The 16726-nt window shown below is 36.1% G+C and overlaps 1 pseudogene; it reads left to right on the plus strand.

The window, feature by feature from the left end:
- Window positions 1-4757: 4757 nt before the first annotated feature.
- On the plus strand, window positions 4758-9730 carry LOC100616987 (heat shock cognate 71 kDa protein-like; annotated as a pseudogene).
- The last annotated feature ends 6996 nt before the right edge of the window (window positions 9731-16726 follow it).

Below are 16726 nucleotides of genomic sequence, written 5' to 3' on the forward strand. Positions count from 1 at the left end.
TGCAATCTTTTCAGATCACAATGCAAAAAAAATAATAATTAGTAAGGGTTTAGGGAGAGACAAATGAAAAATTAATTGGAAATTAAATATTATGATTCTCCAAAATCAGTTAGTTAAAGAACAAATCATAGAAACAATTAATAATTTCATTGAAGAAAATGAAAATGAAGAGATATCCTTTCAAAATTTATGGGATGCAGTTGTAGTCTGAAATTTATATCCTTGAGTTCATATATTAATAAATTAGAGAGGGCAGAGGTCAATGAATTGGGCATGCAAATTTAAAGATTAGAAAGTAAAAAAAAATTAAAAATCATCAGATTAAAACTAAATTAGAGATCCTAAAAATTAAAGAAGAAATTAATAAAATTGAAAGTAAAAGAACTATTGAATTAAGAAACAAGACTAGAAGCTGGTACTTTGAAAAAAAAAAAAACAAATAGACAAAGTAGTGTTCAGTCTAATAAAAAAAGGAAAGAAGAAAACCAAGTTGACAGTATCCAAAATCAAAAGGGACACCTCAACTCTAATGAAGAGGAAATTAAAGCAATCATTAAAAACTATTTTGCTCAATTGTATGGCAAAAAATATGGCAATCTAGGCAATATGGATGAATATTTACAAAAATATAAATTGCCTAGATTATCAGAAGAAGAAATAGAATACTTAAACAACCCCATATAAGAAAAAGAAATTAAACAAGCCATCAAAGAACTCCCTAAGAAAAAAATCCCCAGGGCCTGATGGATTCAAAAATGAATTCTATCAAATATTCAAAGAACAATTAATTCCAATACTATACAATCTATTTGACATAATAAGCAAAGAAGGAGTTCTGCCATATTCCTTTTATGACAGAAATATGGTACTGATTCTAAAGCCAGATAGATAAAAAACAGAGAAAGACCAATCTCCTTAATGAACATAGATGCAAAAATCTTAAATAGAATACTAGCCAAAAGAACTACAGCAAGTGATCACAAGGGTTATTTATTGAGATCAGTTAGAATTTATAGCAGGAATGCAAGGATGGTTCAATGTTAGGAAAACCATTCACATAATTGACCATATCAACAAGCAAACTGACAAAAATCACATGATTATCTCAATAGACGCAGAAAAAACCTTCGACAAAATACAACACCCATTCCTATTGAAAACTCTAGAAAGCATAGGAATAGATGGGCCTTTTCTAAAAATAATAAACAGTACATATTTAAAATCATCAGCAAACCTCATCTGCAATAGGGATAAATTAGAAGCCTTCCCAAAAAGATCAGGAGTGAAACAGGGATACCCATTATTACCTTTATTATTTAACATTGTACTAGAAACACTAGCAGTAACAATTAGAGAAGACAAAGAAATTGAAGGTATTAAAATAGGCAATGAGGAGACCAAGCTATCACTCTTTGCAGATGATATGATGGTCTACTAAAGGGATCCTAGAGAATCAACTAAAAAGCTAGTGGAAATGATCAACAACTTTAGCAAAGTTGCAGTATACAAAATAAACCTGCAGAAGTCATCATCATTTCTATATACTCCCAACTCATCCCAGCAACAAGAGGTAGAAAAAGAAATTCCTTTTAAAATCACCACAGACAGTATAAAATACTTAGGAATCTATCTGCCAAGATAAATGCAAGGACTATATGAACACAACTACGAAACACTCTCCACACAATTAAAACTAGATCTAAATAAATGGAAAAACACCAGTTGCTCATGGGTAGAACAAGCTAACATAATAAAAATGACAATCTTACCCAAACTAATTTACTCATTTGCAGTCAAACTCATCAAACTAACTAAAAACTTTTTATAGCATTAGAAAAAAACAATAACGTTTATCTGGAAGAATGAAATATCAAAAATATCAAGGGAAATAATGAAAAAAAAAAGAAAGGATGGTGGCCTAGCAGTACCAGATCTTAAACTATACTATAAAGCAGTGATCATCAAAACCATACAATACTGGCTAAGAGACAGAAGTGAGGATCAGTGGAATAGACTTGGGGTAAATTGACTTCAGTAAGACAGTCTATAATAAGCCCAAAGATTCCAGCTTTTGGGACAAAAGTCCACTATTCCATAAAAACTGCTGGGAAAATTGGAAAACAGTATGGGAGAGATTAGGTTTAGATCAATATCTCACACCCTACACCAAGATAAACTCAGAATGGGTGAATGACTTGAACATAAAGAAGGAAACTAAAAGTATACTTGTCAGATCTTTGGGAAAGGAAATATTTTAAGACCAAGCAAGAGTTAGAAAAGATTACAAAATGCAAAATAGCTAATTTTTATTACATTAAATTAAATAGGTTTTGTAGAAACAAAACCAATACAGTCAAAATTAGAAGGGAAGCAACAAATTGGGAAATAATCTTTATAACAAAAACCTCTGACAAATGTCTAATCACTCAAACTTATAAGGAACTAAATCAATTGTACAAAAAATCAAGCCATTCCCCAGTTGATAAATGGGCAAGTGACATGAATAGGCAATTTACAGATAAAGAAATTAAAACTATTAATAAGCATATGAAAAAATGTTCTAAATCTCTTATAATCTGAGAAAATGCAAATCAAAACAACTCAGAGGTATCACCTCAGACCTAGCAGATTGGCTACCATGACAGCCAAGGAAATGTTGGAGGGAATGTGGCAAAATTCGGTTATTAATGCATTGCTGGTGGAACTATGAACTGATACAACCTATCTGGAAGGCAATTTGGAACTATGCCTAAAGGGCACTAAAAGACTGTCTGCCCTTTGATACAGCCATAGAACTGCTGGGTTGGTACCCTAAAGAAATAATAAGGAAAAATACTTGTACAAGAATATTCATAGCTGCACTCTTTGTGGTGGCCAAAAATTGGAAAATGAGGTGATGCCCTCCAATTAGGAAATGGCTGAACAAATTGTGGTATCTGTTAGTGATTGAATACTCTTGTGTTCAAAGGAATAATAAACTGGAGGAATTCCATGTGAAATGGAATGATCTCCAGGAATTGATGCAGAGTGAGAGGAGCAGAACCAGAACATTGTACATAGAGACTGATATACTATGGTAAATTCAAATGTAATGGACTTCTCTACTAGTGGCAATGCAATGATCCAGAACTATTTTGAGGGACATATGAGAAAGATTGCTATCTATATCCAGAGGAAGAACTGTGGGAAAAGAAACACAGATGACAACCACTTGTCACATGGGTTGGTGGGGCTATGACTGAAAGTGGACTTTAAAAGATAACCCTAGTGCAAATACTAATAATAAGGAAATTGGTCTTAATCGATGTTACATATTAAACCGAGTGGATTATGTGTCATATATGGGAGGGGTGGGGGGAAGGAAGGGAAGGAACATGAGTCTTATAACCATGGAAAATTATTCTAAATCATCTAATTAAATAAAATTCAAAAGTCAAAAAAAAACCCTAAAAAATTAAAAAGCACAATGATCCTCTCAGCAGGTCAAGGGGTACTAACCTACAAATGGCTTTATTCACATGAATAATATCTATCACAGAGTTTTGTAGAAACCTATTAAATGATCACAGAATTCTTTGTTGTAGTATGTAAAAATGGACTGGAATCCAAGACTTCAATCCCCATAAGCCTTTGCTCCACTTCCCCAAAATGCCTTGTAATCTCACGCAATTCTGAGGTGGGCCGAGATGGAGGAAGGATTTAAGCTGATTGCAAAGGCTTTGTGGGCTCTTTTGGACTTCCGTTTTGGAGCAGACGTGGCTCTTTCCATAATGTAGTTGAGGTCTTGTCTAGGCCTCTCGCCTAGGCACGTGTTTTTTCTTACTTGTATATTCTTAAATTCTCAACCTTTAATAAACCTCATAAAATATAATACTCCTTGCAGAGAGAAACTAATTTCTACTTGCCTCAGTCTCTCCTAAATTTTCATCTTTACAAGTAACATCACAAGAGTGTTGTTTAGGTGATTTAATAATATCCAATCAAATTGTAGAATGTCACATACTTAGAGAATTGATTATGTGTGTGTACCAAAAACTTATATTATAAAGATACCATTATACCATGGCAGAACACTGTGTGTGATGCTTGTGTTCATGGGCTGAATGCATGGTGCATCTCATCTCATTTATCGGACTATGATGTCACACTTGGGAAGGAAACCCTGGTCCTCAGAGAGGCTGCTGGAAGGACCTCAAGTAGTGGGCTCCTGGGAAATGTAGTTCTTTTTTAGGGTAATAGATTTTCAATTATATACTTTTAAATGGGGCATTCAGCCCTCATTAATCTCACCCTGCATTACTCTACCTCTGAAAGTAAAGTCCCTGGATGCTTTCAGGTCCATACCCCTGGCCTCTCAGGGCTATTTCACTGAGTCTAAATACAGTGCTCAGAAAAACCTAGCTGTATCCCCAGGACACCATTGTGACTTTATGTGGGAGCCCTCTACTCTCCCTGCCTCCTGATACAAATCCCTCTTAGCCTTAATTGGTCTCAGGATCCCACCTTGCTTTCTTACAATGACACTGAATTTACTTGGAACATCTCTATTGCTAGTTTGAACTGCTTTTTATGCACTTCTAGGGTGGAAATCCAGATTTCTTCTTAATTATTATTACTCCATGTATAAATTGCAGGGTTTTGTTATAGAAGGTATGTAGAAGTTGATCAATTTGTCTCCGTTTAGGAACTTGATGGCAAATCTATGACATGTGTGTCAGCACTGACACAAGTAGTCATTTTCAATGACACAAGGCTGCATGCGGCCACATACAGAGAAGTATGGGCCCCATGCCAAGGACAGTTTTTTCTCTAAGTGACACACTACCCAAATTATGCTTGCTTTTTGGCAAGCTCAAAAGGTTGCCCATCACTGGTTTAGGATCACATTTTGTCTGGAAGTCAGTGCTGTTACTGAAAGGCAATATCAATTTTAGAAAGTTTCCTATTACTTCTTACTTGAATGTAGTTAAGTAGAACTTAGACCTTCCTCCTCAACTATGTGTTCTGTAATGATTAAAATAGTGGAAGACTTTAACTGTAGTAGATATGAGTGATTGTTAAAATTATGACTGCAGAAAATATGGTTTCAAGACAGTGTCTTGTTTTTAAATCAAATATAAGGTGGTCGCCAGGGAAAAATTCCCAATTATTAAAATATACCCAAGTCAGCTAGGTTTTATAGATATTTTAATTAATACAAATGAGGAATTAAAGAAAGAGAGAGAGAAAAAAGGAAATAATGAGAAAAGGATAGGCCGTCCCAGGCCAGCCCTTGCCAACCCAGGCCCAAGCCCTAAGAGAAAGATCAGTCAGTCCTTTATCCACTCACCACAAGATTTGTCCAAGCAAAGATTCTAATGTTCAGAGACACCAGGCCAGCTCCAACTCAGCTGACTCCACCAGCTCAATGAAATCCCTTCTTTCTCCTGAGGCCTCCTTTTAAAGGGAATTTTCTCCTATGTCACCTCCCCTAAGTTCTCACATCTACCAATCACAGTAGATGTTTTTCAAAGGAGAGACCGTTCTTAATTCACACCTAAAAAGGCTTAAATTTTTTATTAAGTTCACACCAGAAAACCTCTGAATAAGTTCTCACCTCTTTGCTCCTTGTAAATTCACAAGTTGTCTGACCTTTATAGGTACTTAGCACCCTTTTGTATTAGATCTAAAAATAGCCCAGCTTAAGAACTTTTGCCTTACTATAAGTATGGGTTTGAGTATTTTTCATTGTTCAGCAAGGAGTTTCTTCCCCTAAAGCAGGCTTAAGTAGGGGTGGAGTAGAGATCTCACATTCCTGATCTAAGTTCCTTCATTGTTTAAAGTGGGGAATGGTCTTAACCAAACCTTATGAAGTAGGGTCTGAGAATTTTTTAAGGTTCCCAGTTCCCAGAAAGCTCTCTCTGTTTCTAGGTTCTTTATGGATTAAAATTCCCTTTGAGATATATTTCATCAGCCCCAACTCATGTGTTTTTTTACTAGTTAAATCCAAAGCACATAGTTCAAAACAAAGCTATTTAATTAAAAAATAATAATAACATTACATAAATTAAATTAAATTAATTAAAAAATAAAATAATAAAAATCATAAAAGTCAAAATATAATAACACTATCCTAAAATTTTGTATATGTAGAATGGGAAGAGTGACCACAAGTAATATGAGATATGGGTGCACATATAAAAAGGCAACTTACTCCTCTGATACTACAGAGTTGCCTATAAATTCTGGTTATTTATTGTTTCTGTATTTTGTTGTACCGTATCCCTCTGTGCCTTATTTCTCTGCTGTACTTGGTCCTTAGCTATCCAGATATTTTTAGGGCCATCTAATACTTTCCCCCATCATACCCTGGGGATTCTGTGCTTAATAATATTGTCCTCAGCAGGGGAGGGATATAGCTATTCAAGCAGAGTTTCCAGGCCCCTTCTGAACAACCTCCCCTCAGCTCTACTCTACCAGGAGATAATGGACACCATGAATTTAGAACTAAATTCTCCTCTACTGTGTCCTCAAACTTGCTCAGTTCAGCTTTCCCTTGACTTGTGTTCAAAAACCCATTTTAGTTCTTAGCTTTTTTTTTCATACTCCCAAGCCTTTGAAAATTATTCCCAGAGATCTACTTTTTCAAAATGGAAAGGAAATGAGTAAAACTGTGTGCGTAAACTACATTTATTTTACTCTCATATTGCATTTCTGTTTTAAGAAAGTCATAAGGGCTTCAGTACTTATAAAAGCATGTATAGGTTATTGACCTTCACCTACCTATCCCCTACTCTCCTCTCCCAAATCCTGCAGTAAATCATAGTATCATAGTCTAGTCTCTTGATCTCTATCTGTATGTCTTTTCTCCTCTCTCTGTCTCTGTCTCTGTCTCTGTCTCTGTCTCTGTCTCTGTCTGTCTCTGTCTCTGTCTCTGTCTGTCTGTCTGTCTGTCTCTCTCTCTCTCCCCCCCTATATATAAGATAAAAATATAGGACATTTATATCATTCTTACCCATGTAAGCTGTGACAAATCTCTTAATTTCACTGGCCCATAGTTTCTATGTTTGCATAATTATAGGATTCTATTTAGTATCATATAATGTTTAAGTTCATTTCAAAATTTAAACCTATGTCCCTATGGTCTTAACAAGTATTTATTAAAAAAAAAAGGAAACTTTTCAGAAACGATGTAAAGAACTTTATCAACATTTTTCTTTTATATATTAGAATATTATATTCCCTCCTTCAATTCATCTTAATTCAATTTTGTGCCTATAATATATATGTAAAGCAAAATATTTATCTCAAGTTAGTAACTATAGGGTGTCTAAAAGACTTATGGGACATAGAAAAATATAAGCTATTTGTGTCAGTGTACTTTCTGACTGAATCACAGCATGTATAAATTAACTAATAATGAGACTAATAATGAGTAAAATGAGTAAATGTTTTTAGAGAATTTTGCACTACTCAGTTCAGCAGAAACACTTCTTACTCTACAGTGGTCAGCTACTACTTCCATTGCCCCACAGTTGGCAGTGATCTTGGCACCACTTACTCCTTTGTGGGGAATCTACCAACATGAGAAAGCAGAGATTATTGCTAATGCCTACAGAAACAAGACCACTGTGAGCTATGTTGCTTTCAATGACAGAGAATGTTTAACTGGTGATGCTTCAAAATATCAGATTGCAACGAAACCCATCAACTACACAGTCTTTGATGCCAAAAATCTGATTGATTGCAGATTTGTTGATGTAATTTTACAATCAGATCATGAAGCATTGACCTTTCATGGTGGTGAATTACAAAAGCAGGCCCAAGTTCCAAGTGGAATTCAAATAGGTGACCAAAATTTTCTATCCAGAAAAGGCACCTTCTCTGGTCTAGAAAAGATGAAACAAATTGCTTACACTTAACTTGGAAAGGATTTCTCAAATGCTGTCATCACCATAGCAGCTACCTCGAGGATTCCCAATTTTAAGTCATCAAAGAAGCTTGAACCATTGCTTGTCTCAAAGTACTCCAAATCATCAATGAGCCAACTACTGCTGCTATTGCTTATAAGAGAAATGTTTTAATATTTGACCATGGGGGTGGTAATTTCTATGTCTCCATTCTTAACATTGAGGGTATCATCTTTGAAGTCAAGTATAAAAACACTTTTGGATATTCTTAATTCCAAAAACCAGAGACTGAACTATCTTGAAAGCACTGGCATGAGAACACCTAAAACTTTAAGTCTTTATTGTATTGTTGTTACACAGGGCATCCTATGTGACCGTTTGTTGTGCTTATAAAACAATTAGCAAAACACAAGTTTCCTTGGTATTTATTTTCTATTCCATACTCCACTCTCTCCCCTGAGAGAAAAAAAAAAACCCAACTTAAAAAAATAAACCATTTGGAGGTGTGTGTGTGTGTGTGTGTGTGTGTGTGTGTGTGTGTGTTAACTTTAAGAATTCATTTAAGTAACTTTGAGCTAGGGCTTTTTTACGAAACAACTAATAACCAGAGTTTTTAGGACTGCTAAAAATGGCAATGTAACTTCAATCTGAGGATATTTGAGAGGGAAGTATGTGGACAGCCACATGATGAATTATTTCATTCCCTTCATTCTAATCATTTCATTCATTTTCCAAGTGAAAACAAAAGAAGGACATCAGCAAGAAGAGGTCCAGTCACTGTCTAAATACCTCTTGTGAATGTGCAAACATACCTTCCCTTCCAGTACCACAGACAGTATTGAGACTGACTCTATGAAGGTATTGACTTCAATACCTCTATCATCCTGTTCTATTTTGGAGAACTGAATGTTGACCTTTTCCTTGGCACACTTGACTCTGTGGAAAAGGCTCTGAGACACCAACCTAGATCAATCACAGGTTCATGACATCATCTTGTTGATGTTTCTGTATTTCCAAAATCCAGAAGCCTCTGCAGGATTTCTTCGAAGGTAAGGACCTCACCAAGAGTATCATTTCTGATGAGGCTTTTGCCTTTGGTGCAGTTGTCCAGGCTGCCAACTTATCCAGAGATAAATCTGAGAATGTACGGGCTTTGCTGCTGCTAGATGTCACTCCTCTTTCCTTTGGAACTGAAACTAGTGGTGGAGTTATGACAGTTCTGATCAAATTCAATAACATAACCCCCATCAAACAAACTCAGACCTTTAATGCCTACACTGACAACTATCCTGGTGTGTGTATTCAGATTTATGAAGGCAAAGACAAAGGATAACAACCTGTTTGGCAAGTTTGAGCTCATAGGAATCCTATATAGGGAATATTCCTTAGATTGAAGTTACATTTGTCATTGATGCAAATGAAATCCCAGTGTTTCTACTATGGATAAAAATGCAGGCAAGGAGAATTACATAACCATCACCAAAGACAAAGGTCATCTGAGCAAAGAAGACATTAAGGGCATGGTCCAGTAGGCTGAGAATACAAGACTGAAAATAAGAAGCAGAGAGACAAGGTGTATTTCAAGAATTCTCTTAAATCTTATACTTTCAGTATGGAGGTGACTCTAAAGGATAAGAAACTGCCAGGAAAATTTGGTGATGAAGACAAACAGAAGATCCTTGGCAAATGTAATGAAAAAATCAACTGACTGAATAAGAACTGCCAAGAAGGAAGAATTTGAGCATCAGCAGAAAGAGCTCAAGAAGGTCTGTAACTCCATCATCACTAACTTTTACCAGAGTAAAAGGGGAATGCCAGAAAGCATGGCTGGTGAGTTCTGAGGGGGTGGAGTAACTGCTTCTGAAAGTATTTATTCTGCACCCATCATCAAAGAGAATGATCAAATAAATCAGAGGAAATATTTCACCCAGCTTTCCAAAAATTGAAGGAGTCAAATTTATATCCAAGCAATAGCAGTTTAAAGTAACAGTTAAGCAACTGGGGAAATCTGAGCATTCAGAATACTTGATTGTGTGCAGAGGGAGAATTGAATAACATTGCATTTTATCAATACTGTAAAAAGTGGAAATAGAATTATTGTCCTGGAGAATACATTCTATATAAAATTGGCACCATAAAAAATAACTTTGCACATATCATCATATTTGATCTACATGGAGATGACAAAATACTTATTATTGTTATTATCCTTCAAATTTTAGGAATGGTTTTCTTTTCATTCATGCCAGTGTATTCGAGGGATTGTTTATTTGCATTCGAGGGGCAGTCTTTCAGTATAGAGAGAGAGAAAGAGAGGAGACCTCTGTTCTCAAGCAGGGTTCAGGGGAGACAGATGATATTTAGGGTTGGCTCAGAGAGAAAAGAGGGAGTTTGAAGATTTTCCCCCTTCTGCCTCCTCTCCTTAGTTAAGGCTGCTCTCCCAGATTCGCTCTTGTCCCTCTTGTCCCCCCTCCACTACTCGAGACCAAAGGGTCTCCCCTTGATCTGTTCACTCACACTTGTTCACTGCTTGGGGAACAGATAACTTTTATTGTCAATTCCATCAAGGTAATACAAGGAATAACTAGCAGGGAAAGAATGGGAGAGGAAAGTGAGGAAAAAAGGGTCCCTGTCTGTATCTAAAACCCTTTTCCCTCCCTCCTCGAGTTTAGGGGAAACTCAGGCCTTGGCAACCTGAGTCCCCTGAGAGAAAGTCAGGTTGACTCACCCTGGGTTTGGCCCCTTGGCCACAGTTCAGACTCAGGGCAACAGGAACTGAAGTCAAGTTAGACAGAGATTTAAAATGACTTTCTCAGGTTTCCTCTTCAATAGTCTTTTCAATTGGGAAATGTTGGGGGGAAAGATTTCCAGTCACAGACAGGAAAAAATGAGTAATCCTCAGGAGAAAGTCTTTTTCAACCTTCTCTCTTCGACTTCTCCCAACTGAGGGACCAACTCCTCTCCCAGCCAGAATCTTCTCCTCCTCAATATTTCAAAACCTTGGGGCCCCTCCCCCACCAAGGTCATCTTTTTCACACATTCTTCACACTTTTTCTTTAGTTCCAGCCTCTGTCACACCAGTCAACATTTTATGGAATAAGAAACATTCCAAAATCACCCAAACTTATCTCCAAACAAGTGCAAAAACAGCCCCCAAACAAATTTTGGACTAGCAGAACCAACAAAAGACAGAGTGAAGCACCTAGCTATCAGCCAAATAACATATGGAAGAAGTAGGAAGAAATCATCTCACTGGGGAAAAGGGATTAACAGTAGAACTAGCAATGTAATGAGTAGCCCAGTGCAAGCATACACAAGGGAATCCTCAGTGGAAAGAGCTTCCCAGTACTTGCAACACCAGGAGGAGCTGGTATCTAAGAAGAGAAAAATACCTCAATCCAGTGTGTAATTATCCTAAAATCCAAAGTTTAAGATCCTTTAAGGTAATTTTAGGAAAAGAAAATCACCAATACCCTGGAGCAGGAAAGTAGATCTTCTGGAAAAGATGTTACAAGGATTCTTGCAGAAATCACACACTATATCAAGAGATCCATAGTGACATTTTGGATATAATGAACTGAATTGAAGGGGGATGAACCTACCTTTAATTTTTATTGTAAACTCTTATGCCAATGGGGAAGCCCCCTGGTCGACTTTTTGTCAGTGTGCCTATCAATAATTTTTTCTCATTTCCTTTTATTCTCAAAATTGTTGTAATTACCTCTATGTAAAGTATATTTTATGTCCCCTAGTGAGGGAAGTATATAGACTCTATATATGGAATGATTCATTGGGGAGACCTGATATGCTAATCTTCTGGCAAACCAAATGAAAAGATTTAACATGCTGGTCTCCCAAAGAATCAGAGAGGGGATTGTATGAGGGAAATGACTGAGAGTATTTGGGTTTCAAAGACAGAATGGCAGTTTTGGTGTCCCCTCAGTAAGTCAGAAAAAAGGCAGTAATAGAGAAAGGAGATAAGAGATCACAAGAAAGTGGGGAAGCCAGATGTCCCCTGCACAGTGTGAAGATGGAATTTAGCTATCTCCTGATTGTAACAATGAAGATACTTAGTCTGACAAAATCAGGAATGTCTATACCCATACTTAAGGATTAAGTATTGAGGAGGATGGCCTTTAACAGACATATGCAGAAACAGCTGACATACCCTTGGGCTGTCCTAAGTCAAGCTAAGCTACCATTGGTACAGATGAGAAGCAGGAAAGTGTTGTAAAACCATCCATATATTTCACATCACATCCTCTCTTTGGGCTCTTTCCCCAGAGAGGTGTCTCTGGCTGATAACTTCCTGAGAGCAGGCCTGGGCACCAGTTCAATCCTGCAACTGGAGCCTAGAGGAGTTCCCTCAGACAGTTTCCTTGAGACAGTTACATGGTGAGTGAAAATACTGACTCCCTTTTCCCATGGCTCTCAGGGGAGGCCCTCTTGACCAAGACCTTGAACTCTTGCCTGGTTCAGCCTGAGCTGGAGCAGTTTAAATTAATTCTTTCCTTCTGTCTCCCTCTTTCTTAAATTTTTTTCCTCTCTATTAATTAAAATCACCATAAACTTCCAGCTGACTTGGGTATTTTATTATGGGATTTCCTTGGCGACCAAATTAATTTAGATTTTAAGTCACAACCCTAAAATATCTTTAACAACAGTCACCCAGCTCACTTTTGTCACCTAGGGGATATTTTCCAGGATATATTTCCCAATAGAAGCAGTGTCTTAAATATTAAGGGTATTGTAATATATAATATTTGTAAAGTACATGAAATTATGAAAAATGAAACTAACAGAACCAAGAGAACATTATATATACAGTAAAAGAAATATTGTTTGAAGAATAGAGAAAGAACTGATAATAAGAAATAAGTAAGATCTAATTTATATATGCATATCTTTTTTGTTAAGTTATGCCTTCTCTAATGGTGGGAGGGAAGGCAAAGAGGCAGTTAATTGGTTATTTAAATGTATCAAACAAACAAATCATTGAAAAAATTAAATGCATATATTGAGCCCTTGCAGTGTTCCTTCAGAAAAAATGAATAAGCGATACAATTGAAATATTCAGATCTTCATTTGCCTGTACACTCTTACTTTCAGAATGAAGAATAATCCACATTACAATATCTTCATGTAATAGCCCAATGTGGGAGCTGCATCAGTACTACTATTGGCCTTAGACATGTTTTTGGCAAGAAACTCAGGTAAGGTAGTAAATGCCTCTAGCTACAATAGTATTACAATGAAAAACAAATTTAAAAATCCACCCCAAACCTTGATCTTCATACATCAAACAAGTGACACAGGATAATGCTGAGTTCCCAAGTATAAAGTACAGAGAAATGAAATATCTGGCTTTGGCAGATGATATTGAACGGTAGAATTGGTGCTATAGAAGCACTGTTACCCAAAGGAACTAAATGTCCTCTGTTCATTGAAAGGCAAAGAAGATGCAACCTGTAATGTAAGAAGTCCAATCTGGAGATTCATTGTTATTCATTTCAGGTTTGATTTCCTAGTTAGGTATGACTGCTATTTAATTAGATGAAAGAAAACCAAAGAAGAGGCTTGAATTTTCCTATAAGAGACAGCCAAATTTGAAAATCTGACCTTACCAGGACGACAAAAGTTGATATTTGTATAGGTGAGCTTTTGAAGATGGCATGCCTACTAATCCAGGACATAATTCAGCTGGCCCCTGGCAGAACCAAACTTGATTTGGTTGCTGGACAAGGAAAGTGATAGTTGCCTTTATGGAAGTATTTACAAGGTTCAGAACACAACACATGTGGTAATTAGGAGAAAACTGGAGGAAGAAGGCAGAGGCAGATCACAGATTGCAAAGTGACAATGACAATTCGAGTGGAACAAACAGTAATCTCTGAGGTGTTTCAGTTCCTGCCAGTCTGTCTAGATGAGGCCCTTGACTCAAAGAAGAAGGAAATGTAGTTTAATCCCCTGAGGACTGACACCTTGAATTCCCTCTGCTTTTGAAATGTATTAGGTCACTTTTTTATGGATGGGGTGTGTGTGTGTGTGTGTGTGTGTGCTATATGACTACAGTATCTAGACTGAATCTAGTATCTGAATGACAGACATTTATTTGGAATATTTTTGTTTTGATTTTTCTGAAGATTTTCTGATAGTATTTTTTATACTTCTCCAGGAGTTCCCCCCTCCCCAGGCTTTCACTGCTTTTGCATAGTTCTTTTCCTTGAGGAAAAAAAATCCTAATGAGAATAATCTTCAATGTATGAATCTGCTCTTTGGTCCAGTCTGCAGCTATTCACATTCAGTTCTACACACTCTGCCCCAGAGGCAATGGATTCATAGGAGTTGATATGGGACACCACAGCCCAACAACACTTTCATCTCTCAAGGTTTTTGTTGTACTGACATTTGTTTTTAACCTTTCCATTTCTTCCCACCATTGTTAATGTTAATAAAAAAATAACTTAGAAAATGAGGGGGGAAGGACTGCTACTAATGGTGTATTTCTCCCCTTTCCCCATTATCAATATTTCCATATTGAAAAAAACTTGATAAAGTTAATAAGGAAAAAGCTCAATAGTATTTGATAACTATAAACAATTATTTTAAATGGCAACTTCAGTGGCTGAAATTTTTTCATGTATTTTGGTCTGTAATGATACTGTAGTAGGAAATCCCTGAGGAGGGTATTCCCTCTATTAATGAAGACTGACATCTGCCAGATTTGAACCCAGATGTTTCTGATTCAAAAATTTCCTCTCTATACACTACCACAGTGTAGTGTCAAACTCAAATAGAAACTCAGGTCATTAATTGTGTCCACAAGAATCCCCAGTCTGCATATTGATTTGATTTTAAAATGGAATGTTATCTATGTTTTATTGTATTGTTATTTATTTTGTTAAATATTTTACATTTGCATTTTAATCTGATTACACCCACACTCAGGAGTCTTGACCTTATTGGCCTAAAGGGAATATGTTTGATACTTCTATACTATAATGGCTTGCTTTTCATGCTTTCAAATACCTACACTTTGAAAAAAAATTTCTTTTGCAAATATTTGTAAATGTCTATTAAATCTATTTAGGGTGATTTTCTGATCATTATGACCATTAATTGCTATACTTTTCTATAACCCACTGATGATTTAGGGCAATTGCCATGAAAAGGGCTAGTCTACTTAGTACACAACTTTGCATATGTTAGGCCTTTCAGAAACAATTGTTGAATGAAATAGTATGGAATTCCTTTAGAGTTGGTGATCCTTCCTAGGAGCTTCCCTTCCTCTTCTCTTTTATTAATATTTAACAATCAACTCAATGTACATTACACATTTTAAAATTTCATCTGCATTGTTAATGTTTTCTCTCATTTTCTTAAATCAAGACAATTAACAAAACGTTAAATCATGTCTGATTTGTAGCCTGACTTATTTCTGAGGTGGGAATGTTTACATTAAGAATTTAATAGGTCTCAGAAATCAGCAATGAATTGCCTCCAGTATAGCCCCGGCTGTATTCTTTAAGGAATCATTACTATGCTGTCTAGCAATACAAATAGCTCCTTAGCACCTTCTGGGCTAGAATCCAATGCTTTGCAAACTCTTTGAGAGCAAGAACCATTTCTTTGCCCCTCCTGTTAGAACCTGCCCAGGACACTAAGAGGCTATTTTCTCAGGGTCATACAACCATTAAATATTAGAGATGGAATTTGTGCCTCTTCCAGGTTCATTGTCTCTCTATTAGATATATGAGAAGGAAGAAATAATCTACATAAAGGTGTTTTTTAATCTACATAAAGGTGTTTTTTGGCAACCGTGAAATTTTGAGATAAGGAAAACTAGGCTGATGGGAATTTGGAACATAATGCCATTAGGACCTCACTAAGGCCCCTAGTAAAACCTGTATATTCTTCATGACTTTATTGCTATTCTTTCTATAAAATCTATGGCACTTAACTGGACAAACTGAATGTCTGCTGATTTATTGGTTCTCATCAAAATATGTCTGATAATCTTGATAGAGACTTTAATAATGTACTTTGATGGACCAAGGAGAGTTAATTAGTTCAATATTATTAAGCTAGAAGGTGAAAGCAGTACTTTTTATTGAAATTTTTATAGTCATTTTCAGAGGTGAATAATAGTTACTATGTCAGATTTCCTTATGAAAGTGATCTAATTAAACTTTATGTAAGTTAAAACATTTTGGACTTCTTGTTCTAGTCATTAAATGCCTATTTAGAGGTGTAAGAGACCTTCAAGTTCATCAAGTCAAAATCCCTCATTTAATCAATCATTGAACAAACATTTAATAAAAACCTATTATATGACAGGCACAGTGCTATATAGGCATTATGGAAACAAAGACAAACTTGAACATTTTTTGTCCTTAAGGATCTTAAGTATAATCAAATGTGAGTATAGATTATGAGGGGCTTTTCAAAGATGAAGAGTTTATAGTTTATCTTAAGAAAATAAGGAACTATTTTAACTTTCTGAGCAGGGGAGTGAGAAAGTTAGACTTGTACTTTAGGAATTTTACTTTCAATTTCATCAGTAGTAGATCTCAAACACTTGGGAAACTATAGATTCATTTTAATGTTTAATGTAGTTAAGGTAACTATATAATAGGACCTCATGGATGGCTCTGACAGATAGAAGTCACATGTATACTTGGCACACAGTTTCATTTTCAACTGTGAATTTTAGATTTACTCCACTCTGCTTAGTCTTTAGAATTTTAGCAAACAGGAATGCATACACCCCCACTTAAGGATTAACTGTGGGGGAGGAAGGTCTATTACCCACATGTGCTAGCAAGTTTAAACCACCT

This window comes from Monodelphis domestica, chromosome 3, assembly GCF_027887165.1.
Source record: "Monodelphis domestica isolate mMonDom1 chromosome 3, mMonDom1.pri, whole genome shotgun sequence".
Taxonomy (NCBI): domain Eukaryota; kingdom Metazoa; phylum Chordata; class Mammalia; order Didelphimorphia; family Didelphidae; genus Monodelphis; species Monodelphis domestica.